This window comes from Eschrichtius robustus, unplaced genomic scaffold (assembly GCF_028021215.1).
Source record: "Eschrichtius robustus isolate mEscRob2 unplaced genomic scaffold, mEscRob2.pri scaffold_746, whole genome shotgun sequence".
In the NCBI taxonomy this organism is placed as follows: Eukaryota; Metazoa; Chordata; class Mammalia; order Artiodactyla; family Eschrichtiidae; genus Eschrichtius; species Eschrichtius robustus.
Window position 1 is genome coordinate 37,318 of NW_027175622.1, and position 23,615 is coordinate 60,932.

The 23,615-nt window shown below is 54.8% G+C and overlaps 8 non-coding genes across 8 annotated transcripts; all 8 read right to left on the reverse strand.

Moving 5' to 3' along the window:
• Nucleotides 1-61: 61 nt before the first annotated feature.
• On the reverse strand, nucleotides 62-154 carry LOC137758196 (small nucleolar RNA SNORD116). The gene has a single exon (XR_011072844.1). It is a non-coding gene; the product is annotated as a small nucleolar RNA SNORD116 (small nucleolar RNA).
• A 2,660-nt stretch (nucleotides 155-2,814) lies between these two features.
• LOC137758215 (small nucleolar RNA SNORD116) lies at nucleotides 2,815-2,907 on the reverse strand. Its single transcript, XR_011072863.1, has one exon. It is a non-coding gene; the product is annotated as a small nucleolar RNA SNORD116 (small nucleolar RNA).
• Nucleotides 2,908-5,597: 2,690 nt separating this feature from the next.
• LOC137758206 (small nucleolar RNA SNORD116) lies at nucleotides 5,598-5,690 on the reverse strand. Its single transcript, XR_011072854.1, has one exon. It is a non-coding gene; the product is annotated as a small nucleolar RNA SNORD116 (small nucleolar RNA).
• A 2,660-nt stretch (nucleotides 5,691-8,350) lies between these two features.
• LOC137758216 (small nucleolar RNA SNORD116) lies at nucleotides 8,351-8,443 on the reverse strand. Its single transcript, XR_011072864.1, has one exon. It is a non-coding gene; the product is annotated as a small nucleolar RNA SNORD116 (small nucleolar RNA).
• A 2,690-nt stretch (nucleotides 8,444-11,133) lies between these two features.
• Nucleotides 11,134-11,226, reverse strand: LOC137758203 (small nucleolar RNA SNORD116). Its single transcript, XR_011072851.1, has one exon. It is a non-coding gene; the product is annotated as a small nucleolar RNA SNORD116 (small nucleolar RNA).
• Nucleotides 11,227-15,784: 4,558 nt separating this feature from the next.
• On the reverse strand, nucleotides 15,785-15,877 carry LOC137758197 (small nucleolar RNA SNORD116). The gene has a single exon (XR_011072845.1). It is a non-coding gene; the product is annotated as a small nucleolar RNA SNORD116 (small nucleolar RNA).
• Nucleotides 15,878-18,537: 2,660 nt separating this feature from the next.
• On the reverse strand, nucleotides 18,538-18,630 carry LOC137758218 (small nucleolar RNA SNORD116). The gene has a single exon (XR_011072866.1). It is a non-coding gene; the product is annotated as a small nucleolar RNA SNORD116 (small nucleolar RNA).
• A 2,690-nt stretch (nucleotides 18,631-21,320) lies between these two features.
• On the reverse strand, nucleotides 21,321-21,413 carry LOC137758204 (small nucleolar RNA SNORD116). Its single transcript, XR_011072852.1, has one exon. It is a non-coding gene; the product is annotated as a small nucleolar RNA SNORD116 (small nucleolar RNA).
• Between the last annotated feature and the right edge of the window lie 2,202 nt (nucleotides 21,414-23,615).

The window sequence follows — 23,615 nt, forward strand, 5'->3', positions numbered from 1 at the left end:
CAGCAGGAGAAGTTGGCCCTCATTCCTAACTGTCCCATACCCCCGAGACAGGAAACGTGCTGGACCTCAGTTTCGATGAGGTGACGGAAGAGCGTTCTCACTCATTTTGTTCAGATTTTCCAAGGAATGCATACAAGGGTGTCATCATCGATCCAAGCACATGCTGGGACGCTGCAGAACACAAAAGGGAACGCTGTGCGGCTCTGCAGAAAAGCCATGACCTGGAAGTACTCCAACAGCCTGGGGAATCCACAGTCCTCAGGCCACTCAGCAAGACCAACAATCAATCCATTCTTGCAACCATTGGGCCCATCTGTGGAAAACCTTATATCCAATGGCACATTGGGTGAATGCCTACCGTCCTGAGATATCCACAGACATGCATGGCAACTTGCACCCGCCCCACTTTTTCCACGTCTCCTTAGCACATCCAGTCATCAGACAATGCGAAGGTCTTCTTCTCTTTGCCGACAGCCAGCCTTACCCTGCAACTGCACCTGTGAAGTGGACAGAAATCATGCAGGTTTCTGAATTGCACAAGGGTCCTCAGAGAACATGATCCTTATGAGCACATAACATGGGCGTGAGCCTGGAAGCTGCTTCCCAAGTACCACTATCCCCTACCGAAAACTGATTGAGTGTCTCATAGCACGACTATAGGAACTTACGCACGTATGTTGGTCGGTGTGTGAGACGCTGTATGTGTGTATTCACACGTGTGGGCGTGTGTGACTGTGACTGTGCACGAGGATGCGTGTGTGGATTCCTGTGTGTGCCGCTAAATACGCGTCTTGGTCTCTGGGTGTCCCTGTGGCCCTTTGCAGATGCCTCCAACAGTAAACGTCATAGTTTATACACAGCACCCAGGTTGGACCCCCAACTGAAAGGCGAAAGAACCCTGTCAGGTTCATGAGGCCGCATGCAAACTTTGGACCCCAGGGCTGTCGAAATAGGCCACAGACTCCCGCTCTCCCACAGCCACGCCTTCTGACCAAAGCACAAAGCCTGGACGAGACCTCCCTCCCGGCCGTGGGTGCCACACCTATGTGGCCCTGGAGATCCTGCCACCTACCACCACATCTGATGTGTCCTTGGGGTCACTTCCAGTGCTCCCGGAAGCAAGGTAACCTCCCATGGGCGGGCTGACACCGACTTGCAGTTGCCGACAGGCAAGATGCAGCCTGGCAATTCTCAAGGGGTTAACGGATTTCGGCCCAAGTGCCTCATCTCGCCAACTAGACCAAATCACTTTCCATGACCCCGTGGGAATGCCCTCAATGGGAAGTGTGGGGCTTCAGCAACCATGACACAGGTTGGAATCCCACAGAGGAAATTAGGCCACCTTCCCGGCCACGTATAGGCAAGCATCCAACTGGTAGGGTTTACGGCCCTGACCACTGAGGAAACGCTCAAACGCTACACAGCCTCGTCCTAAGTGCCCTCCTCCTGCCTGCAGGGCGACTCGATTCGACTTGAAGCCACAGACATCATGCGAACACAGAGACACTGAACAGCAGGGAAGACACACCGCAAGCCTGTCTGCTTCGATGATGCCCACCCCACCCCATGCATCCTGGCAATTCTCCACTGCCACAGCGACACTACCGAGGAACTCACAGTGATCAAAGACACTGTCCCCGAGGACCACAGACAGACTTTCAACGGAAAACCTTTGCCACACGAGGGGACCTGGAAACTTGAAAGGGCACAGTGGCTGTCCACGTCAGTGCACCTGGCGTCACAACAGTGCCCCCACCTCTGTCCCGCCAACGGACTGCTCCAGATACACCTCTAGCTGTTCGCAAGCCGAGTCATCCCCCCCGAGAGAAGCCCTTTCGCATTACACATTCCCAAACAAGGGAACAAAGCGGCCATAGGGTATGTTCGCATAACTAACCATGCTCCAAGGAGGCCGGCACAGATGCGACACCATGTCGATCTTCTTCACCCCTCGCAAGACACCCTTTGGGAGTCTTTCCTCTGGCAACGGGATCACAACTCTCCACAGGTTACCTACCTCACCTCATCCACTTCAACTGCCAAATCCATCCCCTCCATAGGCAGCTGATGCCAGCCAATCACGAACATGACACATCCTTGGGAAGCCGAGGCCAGCACCTGCAACCCAATTATAATAGCCTATTCCATGACATCACAAAGGACATGTCCTCATCTTCCCTTCCCTTCCTGTGCGGGCCATCAGTGATCCACGCAGGTTGAAATACAGCACTCGTTCCTCTCCCCGCTCCACGATGACCCACTTGGCATCAACACTGTGCCAGGAGTTAAAGTAGAGAAGCCAACAAGGGCAGCAGCGAGGCCTAATCCATCAGCCCCTTTCCGCCGATGCCCAACTGAGCTCAGCCCAGCCCATTGCTCCAGCCTCATTATGCACTCAAGAACCTCACCGTGAAACACGCAAGAACAGGGAGGGCCACAGGCCTGGCCTGAGGTTCCAGGCACCAACCAGGGACGCTTGCTCATTTTGGCTTCCAGAATCAACCCCCAAAGTGGCATGCACGAAGCGTGAACCTGGCCAAAACTCACCTCCCAACTGCAAGCTAACTGGGCCTAGACCAGCACACACTCCGACTCTTAAGACCAACAGGAGAGCCTGCCCCCTCGCATTCCCTCAACAGCCATTCAGCAGGGGCCCGGGATTCACAGATAACACAGCTTATGTGCAGACACGGTCAACCCTCAGACAGGAGCCCCTCCAATCCTGGAGTCCTTGGTGGTGTTTGCATGCATGTCGGCGGGGGACGCTGGCCCTCATTCCTTACTGTTCTCTCCCCCTGAGAGAGCAAACCTGCTGAACCTCAGTTTCGATGAGGAGACGGTAGAGTGTTCTCTCTCATTTGGTTCAGATTTTCCAAGGAATGCATGCAAGCGTGTCATCATCGATCCAAGCACATGCTGGGACGCTGCAGCACACAACCGGGGTGTGTGCGGGGCTCTTTATGGGAGCCATGAGCCTGGGCTACCCCAAAAGCCTGGAGAATCCACAGCCCTCAGGCCACTCAGCAAGAGGAACAATCAATCCACTCTTGCAGCCATTGGGCCCATCTGAGGAAAACCTAATATCTAATGGCACATCTTGTGGTGCTTGAATACCTACCGTCCTGAGTTATCCACGACCATGATCGGGGACATGGGCCCGCCACACTTTTTCCAGGTCTTCTTAGCACCTCCAAGCATCAGAGGACACAAAGGTTTTCTTGTTTGTGCCGACGGCCAGCCTTTCCCAGCAACTGCACCTGAGAAGTGGACAGAAATCACCGAGGCTTCCTAAGTGGACCGGTGTCCTCAGAGGACATGATCCATACAAACATTTACCTGGCCTTGTGCTCTGAAACTGCTTCCCAAGGACCTCTATCCCTTACCGAGAATTGACTGCATGTCTGATAGTACGACTGCAGGAAGTTAGGCACCTACGTTGGCTGGTGTGTGAGAGGCTGTATGTGTGTGTTCACACGTGTGGGCGTGTGCGACTGTGACTGGGCTTGCGCACGTGCTTGTGGGTTTCTCTGTGTGCCGCTGAAAACGCGTCTTGGTCTCTGTGTATCCCTATGGCCCTGTGAAGAGGAGTCCAACAGTAAAAGAATTAGTTTATACACAGCACCCTTGTTAGACCCCCAACTGAAAGGAGAAAGAACCCTGTCAGCTTCAAGAGGCCGCGGCCACACTTTGACCCCCAGGGGCTGTTGAAAGGGTCCACGGACTCCCGCTCTCCCACAGCCACGCCTTCTGACCAAAACACAAAGACTCGACGAGACCTGCCTCTGGGCCTTGGCTGTGACATCTACCTGCAGCTCGAGACTCTGTCAGCTACCAGTATATCTGATGGGCATTTGGGGTTACTCGCAGCACTTCCGGAAGCAAGGGAAATCCCATGGTCGGGCCGACACCGACCGGCAGCTGTCTACTGCCAAGATGCAGCCTGAAACCATTCAAGGGGGTAAGGAACGTGGGCCCACGTGCCACTTCTCGCCAACTAGGCCTAATCACTTTCCATTGACCCGTGGGTATGCCCTCCACAGGAAGCGGTGGGCTTCAGCCACCATGACCCATGTCGGATCCCCACGGCGGAAACTAGTCCACATTCCCAGCCACGTCTCAGGCATCTCCCATCTTGAATGTTCACGGCCCTGATCCCTAAGGAAACGCTCAAACCCTTGAAAGCCGCGTCCTACGTGCCCTTCTCCAGCCCACAGGGCGACACGGCCCTACTGGAAACCACAAACATCTTCAGAACACGGGAACACTGAACACCAGGGAAGACAGACCGCAAGCCTGTCTCCTTCTTTGATGCTGATCCCACCCCATGCATCCTGGCAATTCTCCACTGCCACAGTGACACTAGCGAGTAACTCACAGTGATCAAAGGCATGGTCCCTGAGGACCACAGACAGACTTTCAACGGAAGACCTCTGCCATGCGACGGGACTTGGAAGCCTGAAAGGGAACGGTGGCTGGTCACAGCAGCACAGCAGGCATGGCAATTGGACCCCCATCTATGCCCCACCAATGGATTGCTCCAGATAAACCTCTGGCTGTTCGAAAGGCCTGCGTGCTACACTGGCCGGTCGCGTCATTGCCCCACGGGAGAAACACTTTCGCTTTACACATTGCCAAACAAGGGAACAAAGCGGCCAAAGGGGATATTCGCATAACTCAACTACCCCCAAGGAGGCCGGCACAGACGCCTCACCATGTCGATCTTCTCTACTTCCCACAAGACACCCTTTGTATGTCATTCCTCGGGCAACGGGATCACAACTCTACACAGGTTACCTACATCAACTCACCCACTTGAACTACCAAAGCCATCTGCTCCATAGGCAGCTAATGCCAGCCCATCACGAACAAGACACATTCTTGGGAAGCCGAGGCCAGCGCCTGCAACCCAATGGTGACAGCTCATCCCACGACATCACACAGGACCTTTCCTCATGATACCTTCCCTTTCTCTCCAGGCCAGCAGCCACCACCCAGGTTGAAATGCTTCACTCGAACCACACCCCACTCCACGAACCTCCACTTAGCGCCAACAGTGTGCTGGCAACTTCAGCAGAGGAGCTGACAGGGGCAGCACTGAGGCCTAAACCTTCAGCCCCCTTCCGCCATCGCCCAACTCCAGCACACGCCCGCCAACTGCTCCAGCCACACCGTGAAGTCAAGAACCTCACCGCACGAAACACAACAGCAGAGAGGGCCAAAGGCCTGGCCTGAGGCTCCAGGCTGCAACCAAGGAAGCTTGCTCATTTTGGCTTCCATAATCAACCTCGGAAGGGGCATGCACAAAGCGTGATCCTGTCCAAAAATCACCTCTCCAAGCTGCAAGCTTACTGGGTCTACACCAGAACACACTCCGACCCTGAACACTAGCAGGAAAGCCTGCCCTCTTGCATTCCCTCAACGGCCTTTTAGCAGGGACCGGGGATTCCTAGATGCCCCAGCTTATGGGCAGATATGCTCGACCCTCAGACAGGAGCCCCTCCAATGCTGGAGCCCTTAGTGGTGTTTGCATGCCTCTCAGCAGGAGAAGTTGGCCCTCATTCCTAACTGTCCCATACCCCCGAGACAGGAAACGTGCTGGACCTCAGTTTCGATGAGGTGACGGCAGAGCGTTCTCACTCATTTTGTTCAGATTTTCCAAGGAATGCATACAAGGGTGTCATCATCGATCCAAGCACATGCTGGGATGCTGCAGAATACAAAAGGGAACGCTGTGCGGCTCTGCAGAAAAGCCATGACCTGGAAGTACCCCAACAGCCTGGGGAATCCACAGTCCTCAGGCCACTCAGCAAGACCAACAATCAATCCATTCTTGCAAACATTGGGCCCATCTGTGGAAAACCTTATATCCAATGGCACATTGGGTGAATGCCTACCGTCCTGAGATATCCACAGACATGCTTGGCAACTTGCACCCGCCCCACTTTTTCCAGTTCTCCTTAGCACATCCAGTCATCAGACAATGCGAAGCTCTTCTTCTCTTTGACGACAGCCAGCCTTACCCTGCAACTGCACCTGTGAAGTGGACAGAAATCATGCAGGTTTCTGAATTGCACAAGGGTCTTCAGAGAACATGATCCTTATGAGCACATAACATGGGCGTGAGCCTGGAAGCTGCTTCCCAAGTACCACTATCCCCTACCGAAAACTGATTGTGTGTCTCATAGCACGACTATAGGAACTTACGCACGTATGTTGGTCGGTGTGTGAGACGCTGTATGTGTGTATTCACACGTGTGGGCGTGTGTGACTGTGACTGTGCACGAGGATGCGTGTGTGGATTCCTGTGTGTGCCGCTAAATACGCGTCTTGGTCTCTGGGTGTCCCTGTGGCCCTTTGCAGATGCCTCCAACAGAAAACGTCATAGTTTATACACAGCACCCAGGTTGGACCCCCAACTGAAAGGCGAAAGAACCCTGTCAGGTTCATGAGGCCGCATGCAAACTTTGGACCCCAGGGCTGTCGAAATAGGCCACAGACTCCCGGTCTCCCACAGCCACGCCTTCTGACCAAAGCACAAAGCCTGGACGAGACCTCCCTCCCGGCCGTGGGTGCCACACCTATGTGGACCTGGAGATCCTGCCACCTACCACCACATCTGATGTGTCCTTGGGGTCACTTCCAGTGCTCCCGGAAGCAAGGTAACCTCCCATGGGTGGGCTGACACCGACTTGCAGTTGCCGACAGGCAAGATGCAGCCTGGCAATTCTCAAGGGGTTAACGGATTTCGGCCCAAGTGCCTCATCTCGCCAACTAGACCAAATCACTTTCCATGACCCCGTGGGAATGCCCTCAATGGGAAGTGTGGGGCTTCAGCAACCATGACACATGTTGGAATCCCACAGAGGAAATTAGGCCACCTTCCCGGCCACGTATAGGCAAGCATCCAACTGGTAGGGTTTACGGCCCTGACCACTGAGGAAACGCTCAAACGCTACACAGCCTCGTCCTAAGTGCCCTCCTCCTGCCTGCAGGGCGACTCGATTCGACTTGAAGCCACAGATATCATGCGAACACGGAGACACTGAACAGCAGGGAAGACACACCGCAAGCCTGTCTGCTTCGATGATGCCCACCCCACCCCATGCATCCTGGCAATTCTCCACTGCCACAGCGACACTACCGAGGAACTCACAGTGATCAAAGACACTGTCCCCGAGGACCACAGACAGACTTTCAACGGAAAACCTCTGCCACACGAGGGGACCTGGAAACTTGAAAGGGCACAGTGGCTGTCCACGTCAGTGGACCTGGCGTCACAACAGTGCCCCCACCTCTGTCCCGCCAACGGACTGCTCCAGATACACCTCTAGCTGTTCACAAGCCGAGTCATCCCCCCCGAGAGAAGCCCTTTCGCATTACACATTCCCAAACAAGGGAACAAAGCGGCCATAGGGTATGTTCGCATAACTAACCATCCTCCAAGGAGGCCGGCACAGATGCGACACCATGTCGATCTTCTTCACCCCTCGCAAGACACCCTTTGGGAGTCCTTCCTCTGGCAACGGGATCACAACTCTCCACAGGTTACCTACCTCACCTCATCCACTTCAACTGCCAAATCCATCCCCTCCATAGGCAGCTGATGCCAGCCAATCACGAACATGACACATCCTTGGGAAGCCGAGGCCAGCACCTGCAACCCAATTATAATAGCCTATTCCATGACATCACAAAGGACATGTCCTCATCTTCCCTTCCCTTCCTGTGCGGGCCATCAGTGATCCACACAGGTTGAAATACAGCACTCGTTCCTCTCCCCGCTCCACGATGACCCACTTGGCATCAACACTGTGCCAGGAGTTAAAGTAGAGAAGCCAACAAGGGCAGCAGCGAGGCCTAATCCATCAGCCCCTTTCCGCCGATGCCCAACCGAGCTCAGCCCAGCCCATTGCTCCAGCCTCATTATGCACTCAAGAACCTCACCGTGAAAAACGCAAGAACAGGGAGGGCCACAGGCCTGGCCTGAGGTTCCAGGCACCAACCAGTGACGCTTGCTCATTTTGGCTTCCAGAATCAACCCCCAAAATGGCATGCACGAAGCGTGAACCTGGCCAAAACTCACCTCCCAACTGCAAGCTAACTGGGCCTAGACCAGCACACACTCCGACTCTTAAGACCAGCAGGAGAGCCTGCCCCCTCGCATTCCCTCAACAGCCATTCAGCAGGGGCCCGGGATTCACAGATAACACAGCTTATGTGCAGACACGGTCAACCCTCAGACAGGAGCCCCTCCAATCCTGGAGTCCTTGGTGGTGTTTGCATGCATGTCGGCGGGGGACGCTGGCCCTCATTCCTTACTGTTCTCTCCCCCTGAGAGAGCAAACGTGCTGAACCTCAGTTTCGATGAGGAGACGGTAGAGTGTTCTCTCTCATTTGGTTCAGATTTTCCAAGGAATGCATGCAAGCGTGTCATCATCGATCCAAGCACATGCTGGGACACTGCAGCACACAACCGGGGTGTGTGCGGGGCTCTGTACGGGAGCCATGAGCCTGGGCTACCCCAAAAGCCTGGAGAATCCACAGCCCTCAGGCCACTCAGCAAGAGGAACAATCAATCCACTCTTGCAGCCATTGGGCCCATCTGAGGAAAACCTAATATCTAATGGCACATCTTGTGGTGCTTGAATACCTACCGTCCTGAGTTATCCATGACCATGATCGGGGACATGGGCCCGCCACACTTTTTCCAGGTCTTCTTAGCACCTCCAAGCATCAGAGGACACAAAGGTTTTCTTGTTTGTGCCGACGGCCAGCCTTTCCCAGCAACTGCACCTGAGAAGTGGACAGAAATCACCGAGGCTTCCTAAGTGGACCGGTGTCCTCAGAGGACATGATCCATACAAACATTTACCTGGCCTTGAGCTCTGAAACTGCTTCCCAAGGACCTCTATCCCTTACCGAGAATTGACTGCATGTCTGATAGTACGACTGCAGGAAGTTAGGCACCTACGTTGGCTGGTGTGTGAGAGGCTATATGTGTGTGTTCACACGTGTGGGCGTGTGCGACTGTGACTGGGCTTGCGCACGTGCTTGTGGGTTTCTCTGTGTGCCGCTGAAAACGCGTCTTGGTCTCTGTGTATCCCTATGGCCCTGTGAAGAGGAGTCCAACAGTAAAAGAATTAGTTTATACACAGCACCCTTGTTAGACCCCCAACTGAAAGGAGAAAGAACCCTGTCAGCTTCAAGAGGCCGCGGCCACACTTTGACCCCCAGGGGCTGTTGAAAGGGTCCACGGACTCCCGCTCTCCCACAGCCACGCCTTCTGACCAAAACACAAAGACTCGACGAGACCTGCCTCTGGGCCTTGGCTGTGACATCTACCTGCAGCTCGAGACTCTGTCAGGTACCAGTATATCTGATGGGCATTTGGGGTCACTCGCAGCACTTCCAAAAGCAAGGGAACTCCCATGGTCGGGCCGACACCCACCGGCAGCTGTCTACTGCCAAGATGCAGCCTGAAACCACTCAAGGGGCTAACGAACGTGGGCCCATGTGCCACTTCTCGCCAATTAGGCCTAATCACTTTCCATTGACCCGTGGGAATGCCCTCCACAGGAAGCGGTGGGCTTCAGCCACCATGACCCATGTCGGATCCCCACGGCGGAAACTAGTCCACATTCCCAGCCACGTCTCAGGCATCTCCCATCTTGAATGTTCACGGCCCTGCTCCCCAAGGAAACGCTCAAACCCTTGAAAGCCGCGTCCTACGTGCCCTTCTCCAGCCCACAGGGCGACACGGCCCTACTGGAAACCACAAACATCTTCAGAACACGGGAACACTGAACACCACGGAAGACAGACCGCAAGGCTGTCTCCTTCTTTGGTGCTGATCCCACCCCATGCATCCTGGCAATTCTCCACTGCCACAGTGACACTAGCGAATAACTCACAGTGATCAAAGGCATGGTCCCTGAGGACCACCGAAAGACTTTCAACGGAAGACCTCTGCCATGCGACGGGACTTGGAAGTCTGAAAGGGAACGGTGGCTGGTCACAGCAGCACAGCAGGCATGGCAATTGGACCCCCATCTCTGCCCCACCAATGGACTGCTCCAGATAAACCTCTGGCTGTTCGAAAGGCCTGCTTGCTACAGTGGCCGTTTGCGTCATTGCCCCACGGGAGAAACACTTTCGCTTTACACATTGCCAAACGAGGGAAAAAAGCGGACAAAGGGGATATTCGCATAACTCAACTACCCCCAAGGAGGCCGGCACAGACGCATCACCATGTCGATCTTCCCTACTTCCCGCAAGACACCCTTTGGGTGTCATTCCTCGGGCAATGGGATCGCAACTCTACACAGGTTACCTACCTCAACTCACCCGCTTGAACTACCAAAGCCATCCGCTCCATAGGCAGCTTATGCCAGCCCATCACGAAAGAGACACATTCTTGGGAAGCCGAGGCCAGCGCCTGCAACCCAATGGTGACAGCCCATCCCACGACATCACACAGGACCTTTCCTCATGATACCTTCCCTTTCTCTCCAGGCCAGCAGCCACCACCCAGGCTGAAATGCTTCACTCGATCCACACCCCACTCCAAGAACCTCCACTCAGCGCCAACAGTGTGCCGGCAACTTCATCAGAGGAGCTGACAGGGGCAGCACTGAGGCCTAAGCCTTCAGCCCCCTTCCGCAATCACCCAACTCCAGCCCACGCCCGCCCACTGCTCCAGCCACACCGGGCAGTCAAGAACCTCACCGCGCGAAGCACAACAGCAGATAGGGCCAAAGGCCTGGCCTGAGGCTCCAGGCTCAAACCAAGGAAGCTTGCTCATTTTGGCTTCCATAATCAACCTCGGAAGCGGCATGCACAAAGCGTGATCCTGTCCAAAAATCACCTCTCCAAGCTGAAAGCTTACTGGGTCTACACCAGAACACACTCCGACCCTGAACACTAGCAGGAAAGCCTGCCCTCTTGCATTCCCTCAACGGCCTTTTAGCAGGGACCGGGGATTCCTAGATGCCCCAGCTTATGGGCAGATATGCTCGACCCTCAGACAGGAGTCCCTCCAATGCTGGAGCCCTTAGTGGTGTTTGCATTCCTGTCAGCAGGAGACGTTGGCCCTCATTCCTAACTATCCCGTACCCCCGAGACAGGAAACGTGCTGGACCTCAGTTTCGATGAGTAGACGGAAGAGCGTTCTCACTCATTTTGTTCAGATTTTCCAAAGAATGCATACAAGTGTGTCATCGTCGATCCAAGCACATGCTGGGACGCTGCAGAACACAAAAGGGAAGGCTGTGGGGCTCTGCAGAGGAGCCATGACCTGCAAGTACTCCAACAGCCTGGGGAATCCACAGTCCTCAGGCCAGTCAGCAAGACCAACAATCAATCCACTCTTGCAACCACTGGGCCCATCGGTGGAAAACCTAATATCCAATGGCACATCTAAGTATGGGTGAATGCCTACCGTCCTGAGATATCCACAGACATGCTCGGCAACTTGCACCCGACCCACTTTTTCCAGTTCTCCTTAGCACATCCAGTCATCAGACAATGCGAAGCTCTTCTTCTCTTTGACGACAGACAGCCTTACCCTGCAACTGCACCTGTGAAGTGGACAGAAATCATGCAGGTTTCTGAATTGCACCAGGGTCCTCAGAGAACATGATTCTTACGAACACATAAACTGGGCGTGAGCCTGGAACCTGCTTCCCAAGTACCACTATCCCCTACCGAAAACTGATTGTGTGTCTCACAGCACGACTGAAGGATGTTACGCACGTACGTTGGTCCGTGTGTGAGATGCTGTATGTGTGTATTCACACGTGTGGGCGTGTGTGACTGTGACTGTGCACGAGGATGCGTTTGTGGATTCCTGTGTGTGCCTCTAAATACGCGTCTTGGTCTCTGGGTGTCCCTGTGGCCCTTTGCAGATGCCTCCAACAGTAAACGTCATAGTTTATACACAGCACCCAGGTTGGACCCCCAACTGAAAGGCGAAAGAACCCTGTCAGGTTCATGAGGCCGCATGCAAACTTTGGCCCCCAGGGCTGTCGAAATAGGCCACAGACTCCCGCTCTCCCACAGCCACGCCTTCTGACCAAAGCACAAAGCCTGGACGAGATCTCCCTCCCGGGGTTGGGTGTCACACCTATGTGGACCTGGAGATCCTGCCACCTACCACCACATCTGATGTGCCCTTGGGGTCACTCCCAGTGCTCCCGGAAGCAAGGTAACCTCCCATGGGCGGGCTGACACCGACCTGCAGTTGCCGACAGGCAAGATGCAGCCTGGCAATTCTCAAGGGGTTAACGGACTTCGGCCCAAGTGCCTCATCTCGCCAACTAGACCAAATCGCTTTTCATGACCCCGTGGGAATGCCCTCAATGGGAAGTGTGGGGCTTCAGCAACTATGACACAGGTTGGAATCCCACAGAGGAAATTAGGCCACCTTCCCGGCCCCATATAGGCAAGCATCCAACTGGTACGGTTTACGGCCCTGACCACTGAGGAAACGCTCAAACACTACACAGCCTCGTCCTAAGTGCCCTCCTCCTGCCTGCAGGGCGACTCGATTCGACTTGAAGCCACAGACATCATGCGAACACAGAGACACTGAACAGCAGGGAAGACACACCGCAAGCCTGTCTGCTTGGATGATGCCCACCCCACCCCATGCATCCTGGCAATTCTCCACTGCCACAGCGACACTACCGAGGAACTCACAGTGATCAAAGGCACTGTCCCCGAGGACCACAGACAGACTTTCAACAGAAAACCTTTGCCACACGAGGGGACCTGGAAACTTGAAAGGGCACGGTGGCTGTCCACGTCAGTGCACCTGGCGTCACAAAAGTGCCCCCACCTCTGTACCGCCAACGGACTGCTCCAGATACACCTCTAGCTGTTCGCAAGCCGAGTCATCCCCCCCCGGGAGAAGCCCTTTCACTTTACACATTCCCAAACAAGGGAACAAAGCGGCCAAAGGGGATGTTCGCATAACTAACCATCCTGCAAGGAGGCCGGCACAGATGCGACACCGTGTCGATCTTCTCCACCCCTCGCAAGACAGCCTTTGGGAGTCTTTCCTCTGGCAATGGGCTCGCAACTCTACACAGTTACCTACCTCACCTCATCCACTTCAACTGCCAAAGCCATCCCCTCCATAGGCAGCTGATGCCAGCCAATCACGAACATGACACATCCTTGGGAAGCCGAGGCCCGCACTGGCAACCCAATTATGATAGCCTATTCCATGACATCACAAAGGACCTGTCCTCATCTTCCCTTCCCTTCCTGTGCGGGCCATCAGTGATCCACGCAGGTTGAAATACAGCACTCGTTCCTCTCCCCACTCCACGATGACCCACTTGGCATCAACACTGTGCCGGGAGTTAAAGTAGAGAAGCCAACAAGGGCAGCAGCGAGGCCTAATCCATCAGCCCCTTTCCGCCGATGCCCAACCGAGCTCAGCCCAGCCCATTGCTCCAGCCTCCCTAGGCACTCAAGAACCTCACCGTGAAAAACGCAAGAACAGGGAGGGCCACAGGCCTGGCCTGAGGTTCCAGGCACCAACCAGGGACGCTTGCTCATTTTGGCTTCCAGAATCAACCCCCAAAATGGCATGCACGAAGCGAGAACCTGGCCAAAACTCAGCTCCCAACTGCAAGCTAACTGGGCCTAGACCAGCACACACTGCGACTCTTAAGACCAGCAGGAGAGCCTGCCCCCTCGCATTCCCTCAACAGCCATTCAGCAGGGCCCCGGGATTCACAGATAACACAGCTTATGTGCAGACACAGTCAACACTCAGAAAGAAGCCCCTCCAATACTGGAGTCCTTGGTTAGACCCCCAACTGAAAGGAGAAAGACCCCTGTCAGCTTCAAGAGGCCGTGGGCACACTTTGACCCCCAGGGGCTGTTGAATGGGTCCACGGACTCCCGCTCTCCCACAGCCACGCCTTCTGACCAAAACACAAAGACTCGACGAGACCTGCCTCTGGGCCTTGGCTGTGACATCTACCTGCAGATCGAGACTCTGTCAGCTACCAGTATATCTGATGGGCATTTGGGGTCACTCGCAGCACTTCCAGAAGCAAGGGAACTCCCATGGTCGGGCCGACACCGACCGGCAGCTGTCTACTGCCAAGATGCAGCCTGAAACCACTCAAGGGGCTAACGAACGTGGGCCCACGTGCCACTTCTCGCCAACTAGGCCTAATCACTTTCCATTGACCCGTGGGAATGCACACCACAGGAAGTTGTGGGCTTCAGCCACCATGACCCATGTCGGATCCCTACGGCGGAAACTAGTCCACATTCCCAGCCACGTCTCAGGCAGCTCCCATCTTGAATGTTCACGGCCCTGACCACTAAGGAAACGCTCAAACCCTTGAAAGCCTAGTCCTACATGCCCTCCTCCAACCCACATGGCGACACGACCCTACTGGAAACCACAAACATCTTCAGAACACGGGAACACTGAACACCAGGGAAGACAGACCGCAAGCCTGTCTCCTTCTTTGATGCTGATCCCACCCAATGAATCCTGGCAATTCTCCACTGCCACAGTGACACTAGCGAGTAACTCACAGTGATCAAAGGCATGGTCCCTGAGGACCACAGACAGACTTTCAACGGAAGACCTCTGCCATGCGACGGGACTTGGAAGCCTGAAAGGGAACGGTGGCTGGTCACAGCAGCACAGCAGGCATGGCAATTGGACCCCCATCTCTGCCCCACCAATGGATTGCTCCAGATAAACCTGTGGCTGTTCGAAAGGCCTGCATGCGACACTGGCCGGTCGCGTCATTGCCCCACGGGAGAAACCCTTTTGCTTTACACATTGCCAAAGAAGGGAACAAAGCGGCCAAAGGGGATATTCGCATAACTCAACTACCCCCAAGGAGGCCGGCACAGACGCCTCACCATGTCGATCTTCTCTACTTCCCACAAGACACCCTTTGTATGTCATTCCTCGGGCAACGGGATCACAACTCTACAAAGGTTACCTACCTCAACTCACCCGCTTGAACTACCAAAGCCATCTGCTCCATAGGCAGCTAATGCCTGCCCATCACGAACAAGACACATTCCTGGGAAGCCGAGGCCAGCGCCTGCAACCCAATGGTGACAGCTCATCCCACGACATCACACAGGACCTTTCCTCATGATACCTTCCCTTTCTCTCCAGGCCAGCAGCCACCACCCAGGTTGAAATGCTTCACTCGATCCACACCCCACTCCACGAACCTCCACTTAGTGCCAACAGTGTGCCGGGAACTTCAGCAGAGGAGCTCACAGGGGCAGCACTGAGGCCTAAACCTTCAGCCCCCTTCCGCCATCGCCCAACTCCAGCACACGCCCGCCAACTGCTCCAGCCACACCGGGAAGTCAAGAACCTCACCACGCGAAACACAACAGCAGAGAGGGCCAAAGTCCTGGCCTGAGGCTCCAGGCTGCAACCAAGGAAGCTTGCTCATTTTGGCTTCCATAATCAACCTCGGAAGCGGCATGCACAAAGTGTGATCCTGTCCAAAAGTCACCTCTCCAAGCTGCAAGCTTACTGGGTCTACACCAGAACACACTCCGACCCTGAAGACTAGCAGGAAAGCCTGCCCTCTTGCATTCCCTCAACGGCCTTTTAGCAGGGACCGGGGATTCCTAGATGACCCAGCTTATGGGCAGATATGGTCGACCCTCAGACAGGAGCCCCTCCAATGCTGGAGCCCTTAGTGGTGTTTGCATGCCTCTCAGCAGGAGAAGTTGGCCCTCATTCCTAACTGCCCCATACCCCCGAGACAGGAAACGTGCTGGACCTCAGTTTCGATGAGGTGACGGAAGAGCGTTCTCACTCATTTTGTTCAGATTTTCCAAGGAATGCATACAAGGGTGTCATCATCGATCCAAGCACATGCTGGGACGCTGCAGAACACAAAAGGGAACGCTGTGCGGCTCTGCAGAAAAGCCATGACCTGGAAGTACTCCAACAGCCTGGGGAATCCACAGTCCTCAGGCCACTCAGCAAGACCAACAATCAATCCATTCTTGCAACCATTGGGCCCATCTGTGGAAAACCTTATATCCAATGGCACATTGGGTGAATGCCTACCGTCCTGAGATATCCACAGACATGCATGGCAACTTGCACCCGCCCCACTTTTTCCACGTCTCCTTAGCACATCCAGTCATCAGACAATGCGAAGGTCTTCTTCTCTTTGCCGACAGCCAGCCTTACCCTGCAACTGCACCTGTGAAGTGGACAGAAATCATGCAGGTTTCTGAATTGCACAAGGGTCCTCAGAGAACATGATCCTTATGAGCACATAACATGGGCGTGAGCCTGGAAGCTGCTTCCCAAGTACCACTATCCCCTACCGAAAACTGATTGAGTGTCTCATAGCACGACTATAGGAACTTACGCACGTATGTTGGTCGGTGTGTGAGACGCTGTATGTGTGTATTCACACGTGTGGGCGTGTGTGACTGTGACTGTGCACGAGGATGCGTGTGTGGATTCCTGTGTGTGCCGCTAAATACGCGTCTTGGTCTCTGGGTGTCCCTGTGGCCCTTTGCAGATGCCTCCAACAGTAAACGTCATAGTTTATACACAGCACCCAGGTTGGACCCCCAACTGAAAGGCGAAAGAACCCTGTCAGGTTCATGAGGCCGCATGCAAACTTTGGACCCCAGGGCTGTCGAAATAGGCCACAGACTCCCGCTCTCCCACAGCCACGCCTTCTGACCAAAGCACAAAGCCTGGACGAGACCTCCCTCCCGGCCGTGGGTGCCACACCTATGTGGCCCTGGAGATCCTGCCACCTACCACCACATCTGATGTGTCCTTGGGGTCACTTCCAGTGCTCCCGGAAGCAAGGTAACCTCCCATGGGCGGGCTGACACCGACTTGCAGTTGCCGACAGGCAAGATGCAGCCTGGCAATTCTCAAGGGGTTAACGGATTTCGGCCCAAGTGCCTCATCTCGCCAACTAGACCAAATCACTTTCCATGACCCCGTGGGAATGCCCTCAATGGGAAGTGTGGGGCTTCAGCAACCATGACACAGGTTGGAATCCCACAGAGGAAATTAGGCCACCTTCCCGGCCACGTATAGGCAAGCATCCAACTGGTAGGGTTTACGGCCCTGACCACTGAGGAAACGCTCAAACGCTACACAGCCTCGTCCTAAGTGCCCTCCTCCTGCCTGCAGGGCGACTCGATTCGACTTGAAGCCACAGACATCATGCGAACACAGAGACACTGAACAGCAGGGAAGACACACCGCAAGCCTGTCTGCTTCGATGATGCCCACCCCACCCCATGCATCCTGGCAATTCTCCACTGCCACAGCGACACTACCGAGGAACTCACAGTGATCAAAGACACTGTCCCCGAGGACCACAGACAGACTTTCAACGGAAAACCTTTGCCACACGAGGGGACCTGGAAACTTGAAAGGGCACAGTGGCTGTCCACGTCAGTGCACCTGGCGTCACAACAGTGCCCCCACCTCTGTCCCGCCAACGGACTGCTCCAGATACACCTCTAGCTGTTCGCAAGCCGAGTCATCCCCCCCGAGAGAAGCCCTTTCGCATTACACATTCCCAAACAAGGGAACAAAGCGGCCATAGGGTATGTTCGCATAACTAACCATGCTCCAAGGAGGCCGGCACAGATGCGACACCATGTCGATCTTCTTCACCCCTCGCAAGACACCCTTTGGGAGTCTTTCCTCTGGCAACGGGATCACAACTCTCCACAGGTTACCTACCTCACCTCATCCACTTCAACTGCCAAATCCATCCCCTCCATAGGCAGCTGATGCCAGCCAATCACGAACATGACACATCCTTGGGAAGCCGAGGCCAGCACCTGCAACCCAATTATAATAGCCTATTCCATGACATCACAAAGGACATGTCCTCATCTTCCCTTCCCTTCCTGTGCGGGCCATCAGTGATCCACGCAGGTTGAAATACAGCACTCGTTCCTCTCCCCGCTCCACGATGACCCACTTGGCATCAACACTGTGCCAGGAGTTAAAGTAGAGAAGCCAACAAGGGCAGCAGCGAGGCCTAATCCATCAGCCCCTTTCCGCCGATGCCCAACCGAGCTCAGCCCAGCCCATTGCTCCAGCCTCATTATGCACTCAAGAACCTCACCGTGAAACACGCAAGAACAGGGAGGGCCACAGGCCTGGCCTGAGGTTCCAGGCACCAACCAGGGACGCTTGCTCATTTTGGCTTCCAGAATCAACCCCCAAAGTGGCATGCACGAAGCGTGAACCTGGCCAAAACTCACCTCCCAACTGCAAGCTAACTGGGCCTAGACCAGCACACACTCCGACTCTTAAGACCAACAGGAGAGCCTGCCCCCTCGCATTCCCTCAACAGCCATTCAGCAGGGGCCCGGGATTCACAGATAACACAGCTTATGTGCAGACACGGTCAACCCTCAGACAGGAGCCCCTCCAATCCTGGAGTCCTTGGTGGTGTTTGCATGCATGTCGGCGGGGGACGCTGGCCCTCATTCCTTACTGTTCTCTCCCCCTGAGAGAGCAAACCTGCTGAACCTCAGTTTCGATGAGGAGACGGTAGAGTGTTCTCTCTCATTTGGTTCAGATTTTCCAAGGAATGCATGCAAGCGTGTCATCATCGATCCAAGCACATGCTGGGACGCTGCAGCACACAACCGGGGTGTGTGCGGGGCTCTTTATGGGAGCCATGAGCCTGGGCTACCCCAAAAGCCTGGAGAATCCACAGCCCTCAGGCCACTCAGCAAGAGGAACAATCAATCCACTCTTGCAGCCATTGGGCCCATCTGAGGAAAACCTAATATCTAATGGCACATCTTGTGGTGCTTGAATACCTACCGTCCTGAGTTATCCACGACCATGATCGGGGACATGGGCCCGCCACACTTTTTCCAGGTCTTCTTAGCACCTCCAAGCATCAGAGGACACAAAGGTTTTCTTGTTTGTGCCGACGGCCAGCCTTTCCCAGCAACTGCACCTGAGAAGTGGACAGAAATCACCGAGGCTTCCTAAGTGGACCGGTGTCCTCAGAGGACATGATCCATACAAACATTTACCTGGCCTTGTGCTCTGAAACTGCTTCCCAAGGACCTCTATCCCTTACCGAGAATTGACTGCATGTCTGATAGTACGACTGCAGGAAGTTAGGCACCTACGTTGGCTGGTGTGTGAGAGGCTGTATGTGTGTGTTCACACGTGTGGGCGTGTGCGACTGTGACTGGGCTTGCGCACGTGCTTGTGGGTTTCTCTGTGTGCCGCTGAAAACGCGTCTTGGTCTCTGTGTATCCCTATGGCCCTGTGAAGAGGAGTCCAACAGTAAAAGAATTAGTTTATACACAGCACCCTTGTTAGACCCCCAACTGAAAGGAGAAAGAACCCTGTCAGCTTCAAGAGGCCGCGGCCACACTTTGACCCCCAGGGGCTGTTGAAAGGGTCCACGGACTCCCGCTCTCCCACAGCCACGCCTTCTGACCAAAACACAAAGACTCGACGAGACCTGCCTCTGGGCCTTGGCTGTGACATCTACCTGCAGCTCGAGACTCTGTCAGCTACCAGTATATCTGATGGGCATTTGGGGTTACTCGCAGCACTTCCGGAAGCAAGGGAAATCCCATGGTCGGGCCGACACCGACCGGCAGCTGTCTACTGCCAAGATGCAGCCTGAAACCATTCAAGGGGGTAAGGAACGTGGGCCCACGTGCCACTTCTCGCCAACTAGGCCTAATCACTTTCCATTGACCCGTGGGTATGCCCTCCACAGGAAGCGGTGGGCTTCAGCCACCATGACCCATGTCGGATCCCCACGGCGGAAACTAGTCCACATTCCCAGCCACGTCTCAGGCATCTCCCATCTTGAATGTTCACGGCCCTGATCCCTAAGGAAACGCTCAAACCCTTGAAAGCCGCGTCCTACGTGCCCTTCTCCAGCCCACAGGGCGACACGGCCCTACTGGAAACCACAAACATCTTCAGAACACGGGAACACTGAACACCAGGGAAGACAGACCGCAAGCCTGTCTCCTTCTTTGATGCTGATCCCACCCCATGCATCCTGGCAATTCTCCACTGCCACAGTGACACTAGCGAGTAACTCACAGTGATCAAAGGCATGGTCCCTGAGGACCACAGACAGACTTTCAACGGAAGACCTCTGCCATGCGACGGGACTTGGAAGCCTGAAAGGGAACGGTGGCTGGTCACAGCAGCACAGCAGGCATGGCAATTGGACCCCCATCTATGCCCCACCAATGGATTGCTCCAGATAAACCTCTGGCTGTTCGAAAGGCCTGCGTGCTACACTGGCCGGTCGCGTCATTGCCCCACGGGAGAAACACTTTCGCTTTACACATTGCCAAACAAGGGAACAAAGCGGCCAAAGGGGATATTCGCATAACTCAACTACCCCCAAGGAGGCCGGCACAGACGCCTCACCATGTCGATCTTCTCTACTTCCCACAAGACACCCTTTGTATGTCATTCCTCGGGCAACGGGATCACAACTCTACACAGGTTACCTACATCAACTCACCCACTTGAACTACCAAAGCCATCTGCTCCATAGGCAGCTAATGCCAGCCCATCACGAACAAGACACATTCTTGGGAAGCCGAGGCCAGCGCCTGCAACCCAATGGTGACAGCTCATCCCACGACATCACACAGGACCTTTCCTCATGATACCTTCCCTTTCTCTCCAGGCCAGCAGCCACCACCCAGGTTGAAATGCTTCACTCGAACCACACCCCACTCCACGAACCTCCACTTAGCGCCAACAGTGTGCTGGCAACTTCAGCAGGGGAGCTGACAGGGGCAGCACTGAGGCCTAAACCTTCAGCCCCCTTCCGCCATCGCCCAACTCCAGCACACGCCCGCCAACTGCTCCAGCCACACCGGGAAGTCAAGAACCTCACCGCGCGAAACACAACAGCAGAGAGGGCCAAAGTCCTGGCCTGAGGCTCCAGGCTGCAACCAAGGAAGCTTGCTCATTTTGGCTTCCATAATCAACCTCGGAAGGGGCATGCACAAAGCGTGATCCTGTCCAAAAATCACCTCTCCAAGCTGCAAGCTTACTGGGTCTACACCAGAACACACTCCGACCCTGAACACTAGCAGGAAAGCCTGCCCTCTTGCATTCCCTCAACGGCCTTTTAGCAGGGACCGGGGATTCCTAGATGCCCCAGCTTATGGGCAGATATGCTCGACCCTCAGACAGGAGTCCCTCCAATGCTGGAGCCCTTAGTGGTGTTTGCATTCCTGTCAGCAGGAGACGTTGGCCCTCATTCCTAACTATCCCGTACCCCCGAGACAGGAAACGTGCTGGACCTCAGTTTCGATGAGTAGACGGAAGAGCGTTCTCACTCATTTTGTTCAGATTTTCCAAAGAATGCATACAAGTGTGTCATCGTCGATCCAAGCACATGCTGGGACGCTGCAGAACACAAAAGGGAAGGCTGTGGGGCTCTGCAGAGGAGCCATGACCTGCAAGTACTCCAACAGCCTGGGGAATCCACAGTCCTCAGGCCAGTCAGCAAGACCAACAATCAATCCACTCTTGCAACCACTGGGCCCATCGGTGGAAAACCTAATATCCAATGGCACATCTAAGTATGGGTGAATGCCTACCGTCCTGAGATATCCACAGACATGCTCGGCAACTTGCACCCGACCCACTTTTTCCAGTTCTCCTTAGCACATCCAGTCATCAGACAATGCGAAGCTCTTCTTCTCTTTGACGACAGACAGCCTTACCCTGCAACTGCACCTGTGAAGTGGACAGAAATCATGCAGGTTTCTGAATTGCACCAGGGTCCTCAGAGAACATGATTCTTACGAACACATAAACTGGGCGTGAGCCTGGAACCTGCTTCCCAAGTACCACTATCCCCTACCGAAAACTGATTGTGTGTCTCACAGCACGACTGAAGGATGTTACGCACGTACGTTGGTCCGTGTGTGAGATGCTGTATGTGTGTATTCACACGTGTGGGCGTGTGTGACTGTGACTGTGCACGAGGATGCGTTTGTGGATTCCTGTGTGTGCCTCTAAATACGCGTCTTGGTCTCTGGGTGTCCCTGTGGCCCTTTGCAGATGCCTCCAACAGTAAACGTCATAGTTTATACACAGCACCCAGGTTGGACCCCCAACTGAAAGGCGAAAGAACCCTGTCAGGTTCATGAGGCCGCATGCAAACTTTGGCCCCCAGGGCTGTCGAAATAGGCCACAGACTCCCGCTCTCCCACAGCCACGCCTTCTGACCAAAGCACAAAGCCTGGACGAGATCTCCCTCCCGGGGTTGGGTGTCACACCTATGTGGACCTGGAGATCCTGCCACCTACCACCACATCTGATGTGCCCTTGGGGTCACTCCCAGTGCTCCCGGAAGCAAGGTAACCTCCCATGGGCGGGCTGACACCGACCTGCAGTTGCCGACAGGCAAGATGCAGCCTGGCAATTCTCAAGGGGTTAACGGACTTCGGCCCAAGTGCCTCATCTCGCCAACTAGACCAAATCGCTTTTCATGACCCTGTGGGAATGCGCTCAATGGGAAGTGTGGGGCTTCAGCAACTATGACACAGGTTGGAATCCCACAGAGGAAATTAGGCCACCTTCCCGGCCCCATATAGGCAAGCATCCAACTGGTACGGTTTACGGCCCTGACCACTGAGGAAACGCTCAAACACTACACAGCCTCGTCCTAAGTGCCCTCCTCCTGCCTGCAGGGCGACTCGATTCGACTTGAAGCCACAGACATCATGCGAACACAGAGACACTGAACAGCAGGGAAGACACACCGCAAGCCTGTCTGCTTCGATGATGCCCACCCCACCCCATGCATCCTGGCAATTCTCCACTGCCACAGCGACACTACCGAGGAACTCACAGTGATCAAAGGCACTGTCCCCGAGGACCACAGACAGACTTTCAACAGAAAACCTTTGCCACACGAGGGGACCTGGAAACTTGAAAGGGCACGGTGGCTGTCCACGTCAGTGCACCTGGCGTCACAAAAGTGCCCCCACCTCTGTACCGCCAACGGACTGCTCCAGATACACCTCTAGCTGTTCGCAAGCCGAGTCATCCCCCCCGGGAGAAGCCCTTTCACTTTACACATTCCCAAACAAGGGAACAAAGCGGCCAAAGGGGATGTTCGCATAACTAACCATCCTGCAAGGAGGCCGGCACAGATGCGACACCGTGTCGATCTTCTCCACCCCTCGCAAGACAGCCTTTGGGAGTCTTTCCTCTGGCAATGGGCTCGCAACTCTACACAGTTACCTACCTCATCTAATCCACTTCAACTGCCAAAGCCATCCCCTCCATAGGCAGCTGATGCCAGCCAATCACGAACATGACACATCCTTGGGAAGCCAAGGCCCGCACTGGCAACCCAATTATGATAGCCTATTCCATGACATCACAAAGGACCTGTCCTCATCTTCCCTTCCCTTCCTGTGCGGGCCATCAGTGATCCACGCAGGTTGAAATACAGCACTCGTTCCTCTCCCCACTCCACGATGACCCACTTGGCATCAACACTGTGCCGGGAGTTAAAGTAGAGAAGCCAACAAGGGCAGCAGCGAGGCCTAATCCATCAGCCCCTTTCCGCCGATGC